The sequence below is a fragment of the Corvus kubaryi genome, unplaced genomic scaffold (genome assembly GCF_017639235.1).
Source record: "Corvus kubaryi isolate FWS band 111438036 unplaced genomic scaffold, C.kubaryi_AGA036_p1.0 66, whole genome shotgun sequence".
NCBI lineage: Eukaryota > Metazoa > Chordata > Aves > Passeriformes > Corvidae > Corvus > Corvus kubaryi.
In genome coordinates this window covers 3247250-3264009 of record NW_024582054.1, presented here as the reverse complement: position 1 = coordinate 3264009, position 16760 = coordinate 3247250, and the positions used below count along the sequence as shown (strand labels likewise).

At 43.1% G+C, this 16760-nt stretch overlaps 1 protein-coding gene across 7 annotated transcripts in view; it reads left to right on the top strand.

Annotated features, from left to right (window-relative positions):
* The window catches only part of SUSD6 (sushi domain containing 6), a 91617-nt gene that overhangs the window by 23679 nt on the left and 51178 nt on the right, over positions 1-16760 (top strand). Inside the window, exon 4 of one of the 7 annotated variants that reach the window (XM_042047068.1) lies at positions 1746-1814. The exons of the other annotated variants lie outside the window; for them this stretch is intronic. The gene's annotated coding sequence lies outside the window, so the exon portion shown is untranslated. The remainder of the gene's footprint in view (positions 1-1745; positions 1815-16760) is intronic. 7 annotated transcript variants of the gene reach the window in all.

Genomic DNA, 16760 nt, shown 5'->3' with positions numbered 1-16760 from the left:
TGTAGGTAAGGTTCAGGAGGACAGTGAGATATTTTAAGGAGGCTTTTGAAGCTGGGATTATCCCATGAATTCAGTAGAGTTACTTCAGACTTGCACCATGAAGGTGATTGCTGTTACACCCTCCCCTGATGTTGGAAAGACTATCGCAGAGATCGTCTCCCCTTTTGGCCAAGGGAAGTAAAATAAGAGTATTGCACCCAGAGTGTGTGGAATGCCTTGAGGAGTGTGACGCTGTGCCCGCTGTCCAGGAGTTGGATGCTGAGAAAGGTATTTGACTTGCACTGCCTGTGAGAACAGAGACTGATGCCTCTGAAAGCTGAGGCTCTATTAGTCTCTCAGGAAAAATACCCGTGAGGTTAGGAAAGTTGATGAGTGTAGGCAGTACTAATGCAAGCTTTGTGTAGTGCCATGAATGTTGTGTAGCTGCTGCCTGGGCTTCTCTGCACGCTTCCTGCCTTTCAAAGCATCTGCAGGAAACAGTGCAGTAAATTAGATGGTCTTGTTTTGATCACTTGTGGATTTTTGCACACCTATATGTGTGCAGTTCTTGAGGCTAGATCAGTTTCCTTAGTATGTAGCTGTCTGTAATCAAGGTGTAATCTACAGTGTGCTAGGTAGTGCTCCCAGGTGAGAACACAAATCACAGTCAAAGGCCAGTAACATGCGATGGAGGAAGGTAAGGGGGGGGAAAAAAAGGCATGTAAAAATGTAACTAACTAAAACTGAAATAGCCTGCTTCTTTTATGCAATTTTACTCTTAAGATGTTGGTGACATGAGTACATTTGGGAAGACAAACCTTGCAATAATCTACCAGTCTCCTGGTGTCCCGGAGCTAGTTCTTGGAATGCGATGATGTCACTTAGCTTCCTGTGAGGAAGAATTATCATTTGGCCATAGGTTTTTGCCTTTAGGCTGCGTTTGGCAAAAGGAGTTTTAGGTAAATTTAATTCAGTTTGCTTTGTATTGGTATTAAAAACTTAACCCCCATTCATTCTTGGCCTTTCTATGATGAAGACATTGCTGGGGTGAGCCTTGCACGTGGATAACTTATGTTCTATAGGTAATTCTGTAACAAAGGGTGAGTTTACTTGATGTCTTCTGGAAGAAGAGTTAAAATAGCTGAAGTGCAGAAGCAAAAGATCATTGAGTAAAAATTATATGCTTCCATAATGAATGGCTGTTTCCAGTGTAATAGGGTGTAACGTGTGGCTGCTGCATGCCTTGTACTGCTGCATGCCGGTGTACGACTTCATTATGTTGTGGTTTTCCCAATGTGTAAGGCTGTAGGGTTGCCAAGCTTTCAGCTGCTGGTGTAGGGTTGTGCCAGCCACACCTGGCACACAGGGAGGTGGTGACCTTGTAGGTGTGCGGAACATGGGCAGCCGCAGGGAGGAAAAGCATTTAGGTGCTGCTGCCGCTGATGTCTTTCTGCAGTAGTGCTGAGCTAGACCTTACCTCCTTTTGCATCAAACAGAAGTGCTTCCTCACCAGACTTCACTGGTCAGGAAAGCTGAAATACTTGGTGTTCCAAAAACAAAAATCCTGCTGCTTTGGGGTTTCTCAGTGCCTCATGAACAGACTATTTAAAGGGACTGGGTCAACTGGAAATTGCTGTCTTTGAAAAAGTTTCTCTATATTTGTTCATGTAAGATTATGAGAAAGTTTGGAGGGTGAAATGTTACCTTTACGTTTCAGATCATAGTGTGCTCATTGACACAGGTGTGGTTGTTTTGATATCCCACAGAATACATCTGGTCCTTCCAAATTTGAAGGCTTGGTTATGCTTCTGCTTTTCTTCTCTATGCTACATGAGGTAAGAAAACAAGCTGTCCCGTGTCTAAAGTTCAGACCTTGGCAGAGCACTGCTAATACCTGAAGCTTCTTTTAATTTGCAGAGAAAAAAAATCCTTTAATTATTGGATAGATGACAAGAATGCAGATTGAAGTGAGACTTTTGAGGCAAAGCTTAGCTTTTAAGGTAGAAGCAATCATGGCTCTCCTAATGAAGTTTAATGTTGGCACTACAGAACTGAGGACAGACTTGGGAAAAGACAATGTAGAAGTCTTGTCTGTCCTGTGATATACTGGCCTTGCCCCCTTGATCTCCTTATCCTTGGCAGAGGGCAGGTGCCATGTGCAGAGTTACTTCAGCCACTGCCATTTTCTGCCGTCCTGTGTGCTTCTCTTGAGGTGACACACACAACTGCTGGTCTGCTCTGACCTTTTCTTCTTAGGCTTCCCCATGCAAGGGGATCACTGTCCAGCTCTGGTTTCAAGTGATCCTAAATAGATGGGCTATCCAAAGTTAAACACAGGAAAACAATGGGTTTTGTTTGTCTCCACAAAGTCCGCCTTGTCTGGAAACTGTAATGAGTCTGCTATGGTTTCACTGCTGTTAGCCACAAGCAGAGTGAATGATACTAGACAAAAAAAAGCCTAGAAGTATTTGTTATGGAAGTCCATATTTAATCTCTCCCTGTAGCCTTTGGCTTGCTTAAGGCTGTGTTACAACCTTGCTGATTTCCAAGACTATTGATTGCCCTGTGTCTGAAAATGCATTTAATTATGTGATGCTCTTATAGGCAGTAGGTCTTCCTTTTCACATGGAAGAAATGGAGACTACAGATCTTGCTGCAAATTGATTGTGAGTAACTTCTGGTGACATGGAAAAACTTAAATAACAATAACATAAACTGTGTGCAGAAGCCTGAGTTGCAGAAGGCTTCAGAGTCAGAAGCCTGTATCCAGCTTTCAGCTTCCATAGGTTTCTACACCACATGAGTGCACTGTTTCTGCTTCACTTTGGTGTGAAATGTATCCTTTTATAGTAGGATCATCAGTAAATGATGAAGGCAAAACATGTAAGAAAATGACACTTTGTTCTACAAACTTATCATCAAAAGCTGGCATTCATAAGCATAAAAGATGAAACTCTGGTCCTAAGATGAGACTTCTAGACAACTCCCTCTGTAAATATTTAGCCTAGCAATAACTAAAATTCTGATACTACATCTCCTTTTGCCTCTGGCACTTTGTGGCTGTGGGGCTGTTAGCCAGACACTTGCTGTCTGCGTCTCTTCTGTGCTGCATTGCTTTTTGCACCTGCTGCTTGGGAAGAGGCTGAAGAAGCCTTGCTGTCTCAGTAGTGAACTTGAACCCCACATGAGAGCTATACACCAGGTACCTGGGGCACTGCCTTTTTGTCCTCCTGTAAGCAAATGCTTGGCTCTGCTGAAGACACTTACGGATTACTCTGCATGTAAAAATGTTAATCTCTGGCTTTCTTGCCTGAACTCCCTTCCATAGGCGGAGAGCAAATACAAAGCGAGATGTATGGGTCAGGGCAATAATATACTTGGACTCAGACTGGAGTGTTTTAAAGGAGTGGAGAGGGGAGGCTGGACATGTTGCGACCCAAATAGATCTGGGAAATAATGCTGGCACTAGTTAATCTGGCCTGTCATTTTTCATTTTATTTACTCCTGGCACTTGATTGTCAGACTAGGCTTTTATACTGTGTTCTCTTTGTGGCTTAGACTGCTCAGCACTGCTGCAAAATCCTTCTAATCCTTTTTGCTATCTGTCTCTTGGAACGAAAACTCAATTGACAGAGTGAGTACTTGAATTCCAGAGAGTAAGTGTGGATTCGGACTTGGGAAGAGTGAAGAACCATCATATATGACAAGACCTTGTTGAGAAGGAGGGGGTCTTGCAAAGGTGAATTAACCTATGTGCTATATCTTGGCAGCTGTTAAGGGCCTTTGCTAGTGTCAGGGGTCTTATCTGCTTTCACAACTAAATGGTACCCACCAACAGGTGTTCAAATAGAAAAAGACCTTATTGATCTGGTTTGGGTTTTTTTAAGAGACAATGAGGATGCATTAAGATTGTCCCTCTTGCCTTGTAATTTTGCTGCATGGCAGATCCGTATGAGGGGTAGCACTGCAGAAGTAGAAGCCTTCTCAGCTGGCAGGCTTGTGTTCTGCAAGATGTTAGAAAACATTGCTGCCATGTGCCTGCCTTCACGTTTGTTGAAGAAAGACATGTTTCTGGGTGCTCTGATTGGAATCAACTGTGTTGGTTGCAATTCTGAGTAGTTCTTTCAAGAATTGAAGGTTGCTTCACGACTGTGGTTGAGATGTACTGTGCTAACTGTGCTTACTGCTGCCAAATGCTGCACAGTTCCAGAGTGTAACTGTAATCTGCTGGTGACAAAACTGGTCTTTCAGAGTTGCAGCTCTGACTTGGCTGTGGATAAATCAGGCTTATGTTAGGACTAAGCAAAACTCCTACATGAGCATTCTCATCCTCCTGTTTCTGGCATCTTGACATAAAAAGTGCCTTGAGCTTGACTGCCTGGGCCAGAATACTGACAATACCCGTTCCTTGGAAAGCCATATCTGGACTGGGAATGTTGTGTCTGTAACAGGGAAAGGGGAACAGGCATTTTTCCTCTTAACTTGGAAGGAATGATCTATTACTTTTGCTTTTAAATATGAATGAACTCATTCTCCTTACCTCAGATATTGGCCATATGGTATTCCTGGTAAAAGCAGCAGATGTTCTTCTGCTGTGTTTTGCTTTGGTACACAAATTCTCTTTGTTTTCTTTCTGTCCTGTCTGCAGTGGGCTGTAATATTGCTCATCTTGAGTGGATCTGGTTACTGCCCTGATTTTCTAAATGTGCATTTACAAATAAGGCACACGGTGCATGAAATGTTGCTTGTGGAGTGGATCTGATGTGTGTATGTGTCTAGGTGGTAACAACCCTGTGTTCTGGTTCAGTATGCTCAGCTCAACAGCTTTTCCCTCTGTTTTGCTGTTACTTACAGCCTCTGCACTTTGTTCTTCAACATAAAACCAGGTTCCACCCTGCCTTCTTTATGATAGTTTGGTTTGGTTTTGCTAGTGAAAGCAGTTTCTTTGCAAATCTGCATCACTTTGTATCCCAGTGCCTTGTTCTTCTAGTGAGAGAATAAGGATACTTTTGCATGGTGGTTGTTTTCTATGTTCTCCCTGCCGGTGTAGTTTGTCTTCTTGTGTACTCATGAGCTGCTGTTCCAGTTTACTAGGGAAGAGTAGGCATATGGAGGTGCACTGCAGTCTGAGTGCCATACAGACCGTGGCATTTAGCAGTTTGGATGCAGGAGTTTGAGAACTGCACCCGTAAAGAGTTGTTCTCTGTTGTGTCTTTTGTTTGCATGGATTATAAAGTCCTTGACGCATCCATCCTTGCTGGTGGAAGTAACTCAGATTTTCCTGTTTCATGCATTCTTAGGAATCCTCATGTGGAAAGGGGCACATTGCTTTGCCACTGGAGTTCTGTTGCCCTAAAGCAGCGTCAGTGGCTGGCTGAGCGTGCACTGCCATGCTGACCTATGCGAAAACTCTTTCACGCATGCAGCTGGAACAGGCATAGTTACAAACCAAGCCCTTCTGTAGGCTTCTTGTCTGGGCATAGTTGAAGGCAGCTCCTTACTTCCCTTTCTCTATAAATCTAGCTGTGGTCAAAATTTATTTCTACTCCCTTTTCAGGAACCCTGCCTGCTGGTTTTCTTTGTAAAGATAAGCACATGTCAGTATGGACATATTTACTAAGAAGGGTGTCAAGCAACAGAGAATGTGGTGGTAGATTTTAAGATTTCTAGAATAAGAAGGAGGATTCGCTGTTGATATCAAGGAAGCTGCCATGATTTAACAAGAAAAAATTGTCCATTGTTCAGTAAGGTATATGGTGATGAGATTGCTTAATGTGAAACAATTGTTAGCTTTGTCTTTCATTTTTGAGAGAATGCAGATAGCAAATGTGGAACAATTTGAAGTGTGTGTGTGTGGTTGAGTGTGCTCTCTGGTTAACATGATACTGAGAGGGAGGCACTAGCACAGGTCTTGTGACCAGTCTGTTGATACTTTATCTCTTGCTTTATTTTGGAAGGCCTATAGCAGTGACATGGGGTGATTCCCCTTTGGAGAAAACATGTGTCTCTAGAGGACAGATTCTGTCTTTCTGGTGAAGGAGACAGAAGTGAGGAGGTGCTTCCCTCAGGGCCCAAGGGGTTTGCCTCAGATAGTGCACTGAAGAAACCTGTAGTATGGAGCTGCCCTTCCTGTCTGTGTTCAGAAACCACTAGTCCTTTTCGGAAGACTTGTGTCTGGGTGCTCTTGGGCCTGTTTTCTTTGATGCTGTAAGTTACCTGTGATGTTTTGTGCACTCTGCTTAGCATGTGAGGCCTTGTAGTTCTTACGTTCAGTGAGACAAGGTGGTCTTGTAGGCAGGTTGTACAGCAAAATACTGTCACTGGCAGGTACTTCTCGACTTCGTGTGGCCTGTTGGCAGAGCCAGTCAACAGACTGAACTCTTTTAAGCATCTGCTTGTGAAGGAGACTGAAACCTAGAGTGCTTTGTCTAAGGGGGAAAGAGTATGTTTGATGATGGTGGGATGAATGGTAAGAGTTATTCAGTTATGATAGATGGCTCTAAAATTTTAATGCTGCTCTTACTAGGAGACAAAACCACAAGAGGGAAACCTGCTGATAGCTGTGTTTGGGAACAGACTCAGGTTCCCTGAGAATCCCACTGGGCCCAGTTACAAGGATGCAAAGAAGCAGTGTTTTCATCTTTGTCCATCTCAAAAGAGGAACAGCTGCTCTGGGGGTGATAAAGTGCAAGGAAAGGCCAGATAAATTCTAAGACATTGAGAAGAGACAGATTTCTTTGTAATAGTCTCATGTGTATTTACAAGAGTTACTATAGCCTTTGAGGTGCTGCCACAATGTACACACTTTAACCAAAACAACAACAAAAAGTTGTTTAAACTGTGATGGACAAGACCAGTGTACAGAATGCTGGAGATGTTTTGTAGCAAACCTGTGTTCTCTGTCCCACTGCTCTCAGTTATTTGCCCCGCACTGCCATTGTAGCACCCCATGTTCCGTGCTGCAAGCATGCTTTGGCTTAGTATCAAGCTCTGAAAGGTGTGTTCAGCAGCAGCTCATGATCTCAGCCAAGGAGGGGGTGTATGCTTGTGTAGGTTCTGTCTCTTAAGGAGGCATGACTAAACTGGGAACGGTTAAAAAAAAATTACAAAATAAAACTCCCACAACCCCATTCCCATTTCTCCTCCACCACTCCCCCCGCAACAGCTCTCCCTACCACAAAACCTGCATGCTTTCTGAATGCTCATCTGGCATGGGAGAGGAGACAGTTTGCTCTTTTTCCTGGAGCAGGAGATTCCTGTGTTCCCATTTGTGGTTGTTTAGGGAAGCCTTTAGCAGGTATCTACAGGGTGGTGATAAGCCCTTGCATGACCGAACGTAGCCGTCACTGTCCGTATGCAGCTTAGCCCTGCACTGAGCTCCGCAAAGCAGGGGCACTGCTCAGCCCTCCTGAGGGGGTGATGTGCCCGCACAAGCCTCCCTAGACTGCTGCTGCTGCTGCAGCCACACAGGACCTTGGCGAAATGCACAAAGTAACTGCCCTCAAAACCTTGCAAACTCATTCCTGTCTGCCCAGGGGCGATTTTTTTTCAGTCATGGGAAGTCCTGGAGACATTGCTAATGAGTTCAGCTGAGGAAATCACACAAGGAACTGTGGGAGAGGGAAGGCTCATGTGTGTGTGCAAAGCGTGAACTAGAACGTGTGCAAAGAGGGTAAGGAGGTGTGGTAGAAATCTTAAGAAGGAATGAAGGAAATGAAACAGAGGTGAGGCAGTGTTAAGACTTGAAAATGAAGGGAAAGAGCTGGAAACTGAAGAGGGTAGCCATTGGGAAAGAAAGTCTTAGTTTTTAGTCCTTTCATAAATCTGATTTTATAAATCAGTAAGTATCAAGCTCATGTCAGTGACTGTTGCTACAAAAATATAAAGGGGGTTAAATAATTTACCGATGAGAATTTGAGGGAAAACTTGTTTTCAAGTAGTTTTGCTCTTTGATTCTTGCTACTGAGTCAAATTTTTGGCGTGTTTGGGACAGAAATAACTCGTGTATCTGAGTGCCCTTTTAATTTCCTTTTCAGTCATCTGAACTGCAGTGAGTAATGAACTGTAGTGCACAAAGAAAGCATTAAGAACAGGCGTGGTGCAGATTTTATTGCATGTTTGCAGTAGACCAAAGAGCTCTGTATTTCTCTGGGTGTGATATAGCAAGAACCTGCTGTGAGAGTAAGATCTCTGGGACCAGTGATGGTTCAGATTAAAGAGGTGGTTTCTCTCCACATGATGGTAGCTTACGATATCCCTGTAGCAGTGGTCTTTTTTTTGCTCAGTGTTTATACAGCACCTAGCACAGCATGGTCTGATCTGTGGGCTCCAGTTCATGCTTTTCTTTGAGCTGCAAGTGCTAATGAGACAAGGAGTGCTTGTGAAGGGCTTTTTTGCCTAGTCACATACCTGTCTGAAACAAAAGTTTATCCTTTGGCATGTGCCCCAGGTTTCCTGTCTGCATCTCTTCCCTTGCAGGGACTTCTGCAGAGAATCACAACAACTAGCTGTTTTGTAGGAAAAAGGATGTTAAAAAGTGTATGCTAAAGAGAAGGGATGAGAAATGACGTTTCAGCCAAGAGGCTTTCATTGTATGAGGGGGAGGAGCATGCAGCAGAGGGGGAAGCAGCATGAGATCAGTGGGTTTTTTATTGCACAGCTTGAAAAGATCCCACAACTAAAATCTGATCTAACCTTTGCTTCCTGTGTGTCTTACAAGAAATGTTTCCCATGTAAGGCAAGGAAAGCCTGCTGTAAGGAAGCATGTGGCTGTCATTTTTTTCAGAAAATGTGTTTCAGCATTCAATTGTAGAAAAACAGACCAAAGAGACCTGTGGTAGCTGCAGCCTTTATTGCCCACGTTTGTGCTATTTAAAGACTAGTCTTCTCCAGCTTGATTCTGGAGAAGTAGCAGGCTTGCCTAAAGTCTACTGACTACTTGTAGATGAGGGGATTTAGCCAGGCATTACTAGGGATAGGCCTGACATTTCTCAAGTCAATATAATTGGATTATTCAGCTGATGGTAAGCCTACACCTTTCCAGCAGGTTTCTAGAGCTCTGGTTTGACTCTTGGTAAACAATTTATTACAGAAGTCACCTATGCAAAGCCACCTACACTTCAGGTGTGGTTTTAAAAAGAACTGTTGATTATATTAATCACCCCTCTGAAGTTCTTTATGACTTTCATTTCTGATGCCCTTTTCCCCCCTTATACTTTTTCTTGACTTAAAATAGTGGAGGAAAAAAAATTCTGTCTCGGAAATGGGGATTTAATAATGTCTCGGCTAAAGAAGCCAAGGATTCCTTTTTGCATCTTGAAATGAAGGTGCTTGCAGACCTTGGGTTAATCTTATATCTAAAAAATAGTTTCAGCTCTCAACTTTAGCTAATTTCATGAACCAGACTCTCCCAGCACTGATGACATTAGGGCAGTAATGATCATGTCCCCTGTTTCAGTCTCCTCCTCAGCTTTTTTTAAGCTTCTGGAAAGTTTGAGAGTCCCATTGTAGATTGTGCATCTTTCTTTTGTTGCAATGTCTTTCACATTACTATCACTGGTCTTAACTCAAACCCTTTGCATTTTGTGTGTAGTCCTGGGTGAACACTTGTAGAAGGGAACCGGGATCCCTCTGCATGTTCTCATCTCTTGATTGGTTTGCACATGGGCTCTGTAGCCTGTTCTCAGGAATGTGCAGTGGGTGTTGAGCATTACTGTGCTCTGAGGTGACATGGTTCCCACAGGGCCAGCTCTTTCCTCTTTCTGCGTTTCTTCATTCCCATCAGATCAGGAGTCCTTCCTGCAGTTAGGAAGTCAAGATTAGTTTCCCAGAAAAGAAAGCGAGCAAAATTTTTGGGTTGGGCATCTTGGAACCGTTGATATTGCAGACCATCACCTGCTCTGCATTTTTTCTTGCTGGTGGAAGTACTTGCAGTGTTTGCACGGAATAGTGTTCCCTTGATGATGGTGATGTTGAGGTTGTACTGCAAATTCTACAAGGCCTCCCTCCTGAGAGCCTTTGTCTTTGGGAAAGAGTAACCCTTTATGTCGTGACTTCTGAAACTTGCTCTTGGTCTAGTGACAAAACCCAACAGGTTTTTTTGTCAGAAATAAAAATTTATCAGTGGGACTGCTTCTTCAAAGAACTTAAACTCCTGCCCAATTACACTTGTTTCATAGGAAATGTAGCCTAAATATAATTCGCTTTTTCAGATTTGATTTGTCTGCAAGGAGCTTGTGAAGACTGCTGATACCTTTGATGTAAATAAAGCATGGCTATTCTTGGCAGAGGTGATGAAACTTAGCCTTGGGCCCTCAGAAGTACACTGTTGAGTTCTGTCCTTACCAGCATGTGTTCCTACCTTTCTAAAGGGCTCACAGTAGCATTTCACTGGGATTTCTTTTCATTTGCAAGGGTGGTGTGGAGCAGCCTTTGCAGTGATTTCCAGCAGCTGTACTCAAGCACTTCTGAGGAGCAGGATTTGGAGTAAGAGGCTGTGGCAGTGTTGCTAGAGACCAGGGAAGGGTATGAGAGTGTTGGAGAAAAGGCTTCTGATAGCTATTGTGCTCTGTAGTATGCTGTAAGAAGGGTGGTTTCCTCAAAATGTGCCTTGTAGTGTCCTGTGGAGCCTTAGTGGAGCTATTTATTTTCCACAATGCAGGCTTGTCTTTGTCCTCCCCCCCACTTCCCTCTGCGTGTAAAAGAGTGATTCTGCTTCATGAGGAGTGGCAGATCCTGAAGTGCAAAAGGAGACAATGGAGATCGACTGTTGTCCAGAGCCAAGTGTTGCTTACACCTGTTAAATGCATTGTCCGGCTTATCCAGAAAAGCAGCTCTAGGTGAGTTAGAATGTGTATAAAAGCATGCAGAGACTAGTCTTTTCAACAAATGAAGCTTGCAAGTGGCTTTTCAAAAGATATTGATGGAAGTCCAGATAGTTGCAAGTAACAGACCACCAGCTCCTCTGGATACAGCTGCTGAGACATTCACAACATCAAGTCACTCCAAGTCACAGTCTCTCTGAACCTTATAGGTGGAGGTACAGATGACATTTGGTGTTTTGTTGGGGTTTTTTTACAGTTGTTTCTCTGCATTTAGTGAAGAGAAGCGAGGTTATTAAAAAAACACCAGCTCCCCCCCCCCCCCCCCCATTCTTGGTCAATTCTTCTGCAGGGACCCTTTCTGAAAGCTCTGTGTAATGTATTTTTTTTCTTATGGTTAAGAATGAGAAGCTCAGTTAACCTCTGCATGTGAGACCATTACCAGTGTGATGTTGATGTTTAGACCTTTCTGCAAGATTGAGGGATTTTTATTTGTAAAGCATGCCTTAATTTAAATGGTTGCTCCGTTTTTTTTTTAAATTGTTGCGCCAGTGTCATTACTTTCCTGTTACTCTTTCTTGTCTGTTCAAGCGATGCTAGGAAATCATTGAGCAGGTTTCTGATCCTGATGTCAAGCTGTTTGCATTCCTCTACATACATGTGGCATTTGTAGAAACTAACACTTCTCTCCGTATGGGTTTTATTTAGAATGTTAGGCTTTAGAGGAAAAGGAAATTGGTAACACTGAAAGATGGTGTAAATGGATTTAACCAGTTGTTTTGCAGCAAATCCTTAAACTGCAGAGGCAAAAGGAAAACAGCTTTGGTGATGACAGCTGCTGACTCTCAAAAGACTAAATTGCATACCAGATTTACAAAATGGGGAAAACAAATCCAATCTTAAGGGTACAGTATAAAAGGGTGCATACCCTTGAGAAACTCACTTCAAAATAGGTTAAATGAACATGAAAATCCTCTGCTGTTGAAAGTCATTTTAAATCACCTTCTCACTCTTTGGTGGGTCTTGCATATTAATTTTGTTGTGCTGTAAGCTCTCATGGCTGATCTCTTTATGCTGCTGCTTGGAGCACTGTGTTACAGGTAAAAACATGAAGAGGAGGACTTTTAAACAAGCTTGCTTTATACTAATTTTAATAACCTTTATTTAATCAATTCAGTCTGAGGGAAGCTTGTTTCCAGAGACAGGAAATTGCTTGAGGATTACTGGCTGTTGCAGGACCTTCATATTTATTTCAAAAATGTCGGGGAAAAAAAAAAAATAGAATCAGTCTTCCTTTAAAGGCAGTTGAAACTGGAGTTGCTGTGCTTTTCCCGTGAGGCTGAGTAGAGGTCACTGGGAATTCTGTGCTGGAGTGGTTTCTCTTGACAAATAGTTTCATGACTTCAGTGTACTCATGCAGGGTGCTTCGAGACACCTTAAAACCCCAAGCAAAGCAGGGAGTGATGTGTTTCTCAAGTGGATGTACTGTTCACTTAGCTGCTAGTGACTTGACATACTTATTCCTTACCTTCAAGATAGAAGAGAGTTAAATACGCCTGTCCTAAAATGCACTTTTTAGAGGGAATGGGGAAGGATCTTCCACTTTCCAGCTCTGTGTGTGCAAGAGGAGCAAGGCGTAGAGGTGTCTGGGACAGCATGTGTGGTATTTTTCATGATCATGTGCCCAGCCTATTGATATTTGAATATGCTGGACAGTTGAAAAAAATGCAGAAATCCAGTGAAGACTCTATCATCTGTCTTCTTGTTTGTGTTTCATGGATGCTTGCCTGGTAGCTGGCCCATTCGGGGGTGGAGGACTATGACTGGAGCCAGGAGGGAGGCAGCACCTGGGAGTGGTGTGCTTGGCTGAGGGACAGCAGGCAGGGAGGCAACTACCCAGGTCACTAGCAGGATGCTTTACCTCTACGTTCTGGTCCCAGTGGTGAAGAGGCATTGCCTTGGGCTTTATCCAGGGTTTGTCTTTGCACATTTTGAGTGTCAGAGGGAATCTGATCTTTGGAAGGGTTTTCTTTAGAGTTTTGAAGCTGACTGGATAAAGCCTAGCTGTGCTTTTGCAGTCCTAGGTGGTCTAGCAAAACAGCCAAAGTGTGAGGTAGAAGATTAAGTAACCTGTATGCTCTGACTCCTGGGCGTATCTCCTTCTGACCTAGCATGGCCATGTGTGTGATTCTTGCCTGTGCACAGCACCACTTTGTAGCCTTTCTCACTCTTGCACAAAACTCTAAGGTTTACTGCTGAGCTTTTTGCTGACTCTTGCTGTTCTGCTTTGTATAACTTTTTCCCCCTTTTTTTTTTTTTTTTTTTTTTTTTTTATTTCATTTGACTTTCTCTAACTAAGCAAGCCTGCATTACCTTTGGCTGATTTGGAGCACTCTGACTCAGCTTTCTGGCTTTTAATCTGCATGGAAACCACGATGCTGAAACCGTGATTTAGGGGAATGATTTAGATATAGAGCATCTTTATGCATAGTAAATGATTTTTTCCACAATTCAATGTGGATTGAAAATGGAGATGGTTTTAGGACCAAGAAGCCTGTACAACTTCTTGGCCCAGCATATTAGGCTGCTTGCTCGAGTCAGAGAGTGGTTTCACACACTTCAGGCCTTGGCAGCAAATCTGAGGTGGGAGCGTTTCCCCATCTGCTGCTTCCACTGGCCCCAGAGTTGTCCTGGTGCAAGGGCCCAGTTTCCCCAAGAAGGTCCTGAAAGTTTGTTGTTGTTGCGGAGGGGATGGTTGGGTGCGAGGTGGGTGTGGGAGCAGCAGCGTAGCGGTGTCTGGTCACCCAGGGGCAGGGAGACATCCTTCAGCCAAGGTAGCCTGAAAGTGCTTGGATGGTGGAGGGACGGGCCTCAACCCCAGCTGGCTCTGCAAAGGGGAGATGCTGCTTTACTGCAGGTCAGTAAAAGCTGAGGAACCATTGCTGCTGTATAAACAAGGTGCTGAGAGCTGCTAAATAAGCAGTTACCGTCAGGCAGTGCTTCTTGGCTGCCTCAAGATCCTTTGCTTAACATTTTGTTGGAGTTTGTTTGATAACAACTAGACAAAGGCCTCTCCTTGGGGAGTGGAGGAGTGGGGATCCCTTTGACACTTGCAGGGTGGTGCAGAAGACTGGTTGTGCTCCCTCTCCTGCTGCAAATCAGAGCACCCTGTGTCCCCCCTCTGGGCTACCCCAGTTCCAGCTAACAGTGATTTATTTTTTAAAGTATTTTTTTCCTCTAATAGCCATGCTTTGTAAAGTCTAAATGTCACTGAGTCAGGTGAGGGAGAAGTTGAAGCTTCAAACTGACCTTCTATTGAGATACAACAAACAGGTTTTATTCTGCAAACTCTTACTTCTCTACACTTCTTTCTGGCATGCTTCTCTCCCACCCCAATTTAATGGTGGAAATCTTTAACACAAAATCTAAATCTTTAACACACAGTCTTTGAATGATGGTTGTAGGTCTCAGATGATGGTTTGCTACTCTGCTGGTAAGGGATCTATCCTGAGGATTCTGCTTGGGGAACTTGGCATTCTCATGGTGTGTGTGTGTCACCTTGTGAGATGTAATGAGCCACTATCCTTCTTGGAGTGTCTCTCTGGCTTGATTCTTCTAGCTTGTGCTGCTCAAATCAGAATGCAATTGCAACTGATCCCTTGTAAGAAAATCAAATTAAGCATAGCCTGTTGAGGGAAACCAGTTAGAGGAAAAAAGGTAGTGAGGGTCTTGTGCATAGCATTGTGTCTTCTCTGCGAGTAATTCTGGTAATTGTGAGAGTGATTTAAAAGAAAGCAAGCTGTTTGGGCTCCTGTTCCCCACCCCTGCTTCTCCTGGCCCTGTTGACTTCTAAAATTAATTTATTTCACTTTGCCTGAAGTCTGAAATCCTCAGGTTGAGCATTGGGGTGGAGGCTGGTGTGCCTGCTGCTGGTGAGGGTGCCCCCCTGGGGAACCTGCCGGGGACACCGGCAACCGCCCTCAACCGCAACTCCGCGGGAGCAGGTCTGTGTGCAGGCAGTGTGCTAATTGTCCTGTGGTCTTAATTGCGAGGGTGTTGAATGGGGATACATGTTTCCTTCTTTCATTGCACACTGGCAAGAGTGATATGGCTCTGTGGAATAAAATGTGCCCAATGCCACTAGGATGGGTGTCTGTCACAGTGAGTGTTTGTGGTAATACATGTGCATCTGTGCTGTTAGCACAGTGCATCCTAAGGAGGAAAAGCAGTAAGAAACATCTAGCAACTTTGCAGCTACTAAAAAACAAAAGTAAAGGGAAATAGTGGGCTAATGGACACAAAACTGAGCCATAGTGCTGAGACCTTTTGAAGGCCTGCCTTATTGAGATCTATTGAAGTCATTCTCTGCTGTGTTAGAATCCCAAATGCAGTCTTAAGGCCAAAACCAGAATTTAAAACTGTGCTTTTTAACTTTCTCGGTTTGGTTGATTATCTATCTTGTTGGAAGATTAAATTTTCAGAGGACTTAAGGGACAGTCTGATTTATCAGAGTTTTTATGTGTGTGTGTTTATCTTTGAAAAGACCTATGTGCTGACGGGCATTCAAACATTAAGGATTTGTTAGCCTGGAATGTTCTGATATTACAAAACATCTCTTGCTGAGAACTTTCTATATGAGGTAGGATACAAATAACAAGCACTGTATAACATTTGTCATCATTCCTTGAAAGTGTATAGTGGGTATTTTTATATCTGGGAAATGTAATCATTTTAAACTTGAGTTGTGTCTCACAGCTGTGCTTTTAGGAGTAAATGTAAGAGTTTCTCCATCTCCTAATATCGTTCCTTGCTTAAATGTCAGACTGCTGAAGTTTAGATTTTGAGGGCTTTGATAGGAAAAAGACTTCTAAATGGATGTCCTCTCAAGTAGCTGAGCAGCCTGCTGGTATTGCAGCTGCATGTATAGATGGAGACTGATGCTTTTAGCCACATTAGTTGAAAGCACAAGAAATGGTAAGGATAGGGAAAAGCACGTTCTAGTAGTGAGGGATTATAAAATAAGCCGTTACTGTACATAGGCTTTGCGGTTCATTCTCTGAAACAGATTAACACAGCTGCATAAATGAGAATAGCATCCTGGATATACGAGTGACCTTACCCAATCCAGTGTTTCTTTGTCAACCCTGTTACTGAAAGTAACATTTCAAGCTTGGATGTGGTTACAAGAGGTTCTGCCTTTGCACGGCTTTTCTTTATTCTCCTTCCCTGAAGCCATTCCAGTTTACTGTGAGTTTTTTTCTTTTCTAGGACTTATTATTTTTGGAAGGCATTCTGGAACATTTTGTGCATATGGTCCTCTGTAAATGTGCTGTTGTACTGATTAAAGCTGAAAGTATGAAACCTAGCCTTTCTGATGCAGTGTGCCAGGGGGAAAATGCTGAAACAATAGTTGCTAAAGGGAATACTTTTCCAAATAAAGACTTTTTAAAAAAACCCACAACAAAAATTCACCCAAAAACAAAACTGGGAAAGATTGTGAGAGATGTATTCTCCACAGTCCCCCAGTCTCTAGTTCCTCCCATAGATTTCATAGATGACAGTATGTTTAAAAAAAAAAATCCTTTAAAGCAGATCTAGCACTTTTTAAAAAAATAACTGTTTTCTTTTAATTCACTGGTGACATGATCCCACTGCTATAAGCATTTTTGTAATAGTGCAGAAATCTGCAGTGCATTGGAGTTGTGTGCATTAACCTAACTCTTCCCACTGCTCCTCCACAGCTCTGTTTTTCTTCTTACTGGTTCCTGGAAGTTCACAGCCTGCCTGTAACTAGCTTCTCCTTCCTTATTTGGAAGGACAGTTGGATTTTGATCTCTTATCTTCCTCTTCCCAAGTAAAACAGAAAAAAATTCCAGCGAAATTCTGTGACTCTAAAGGAAACATCTTAAAATCTGGGGAGCTAATGATATTTAGGGCTTTCTCTTGGGCTTACCAAAAGAA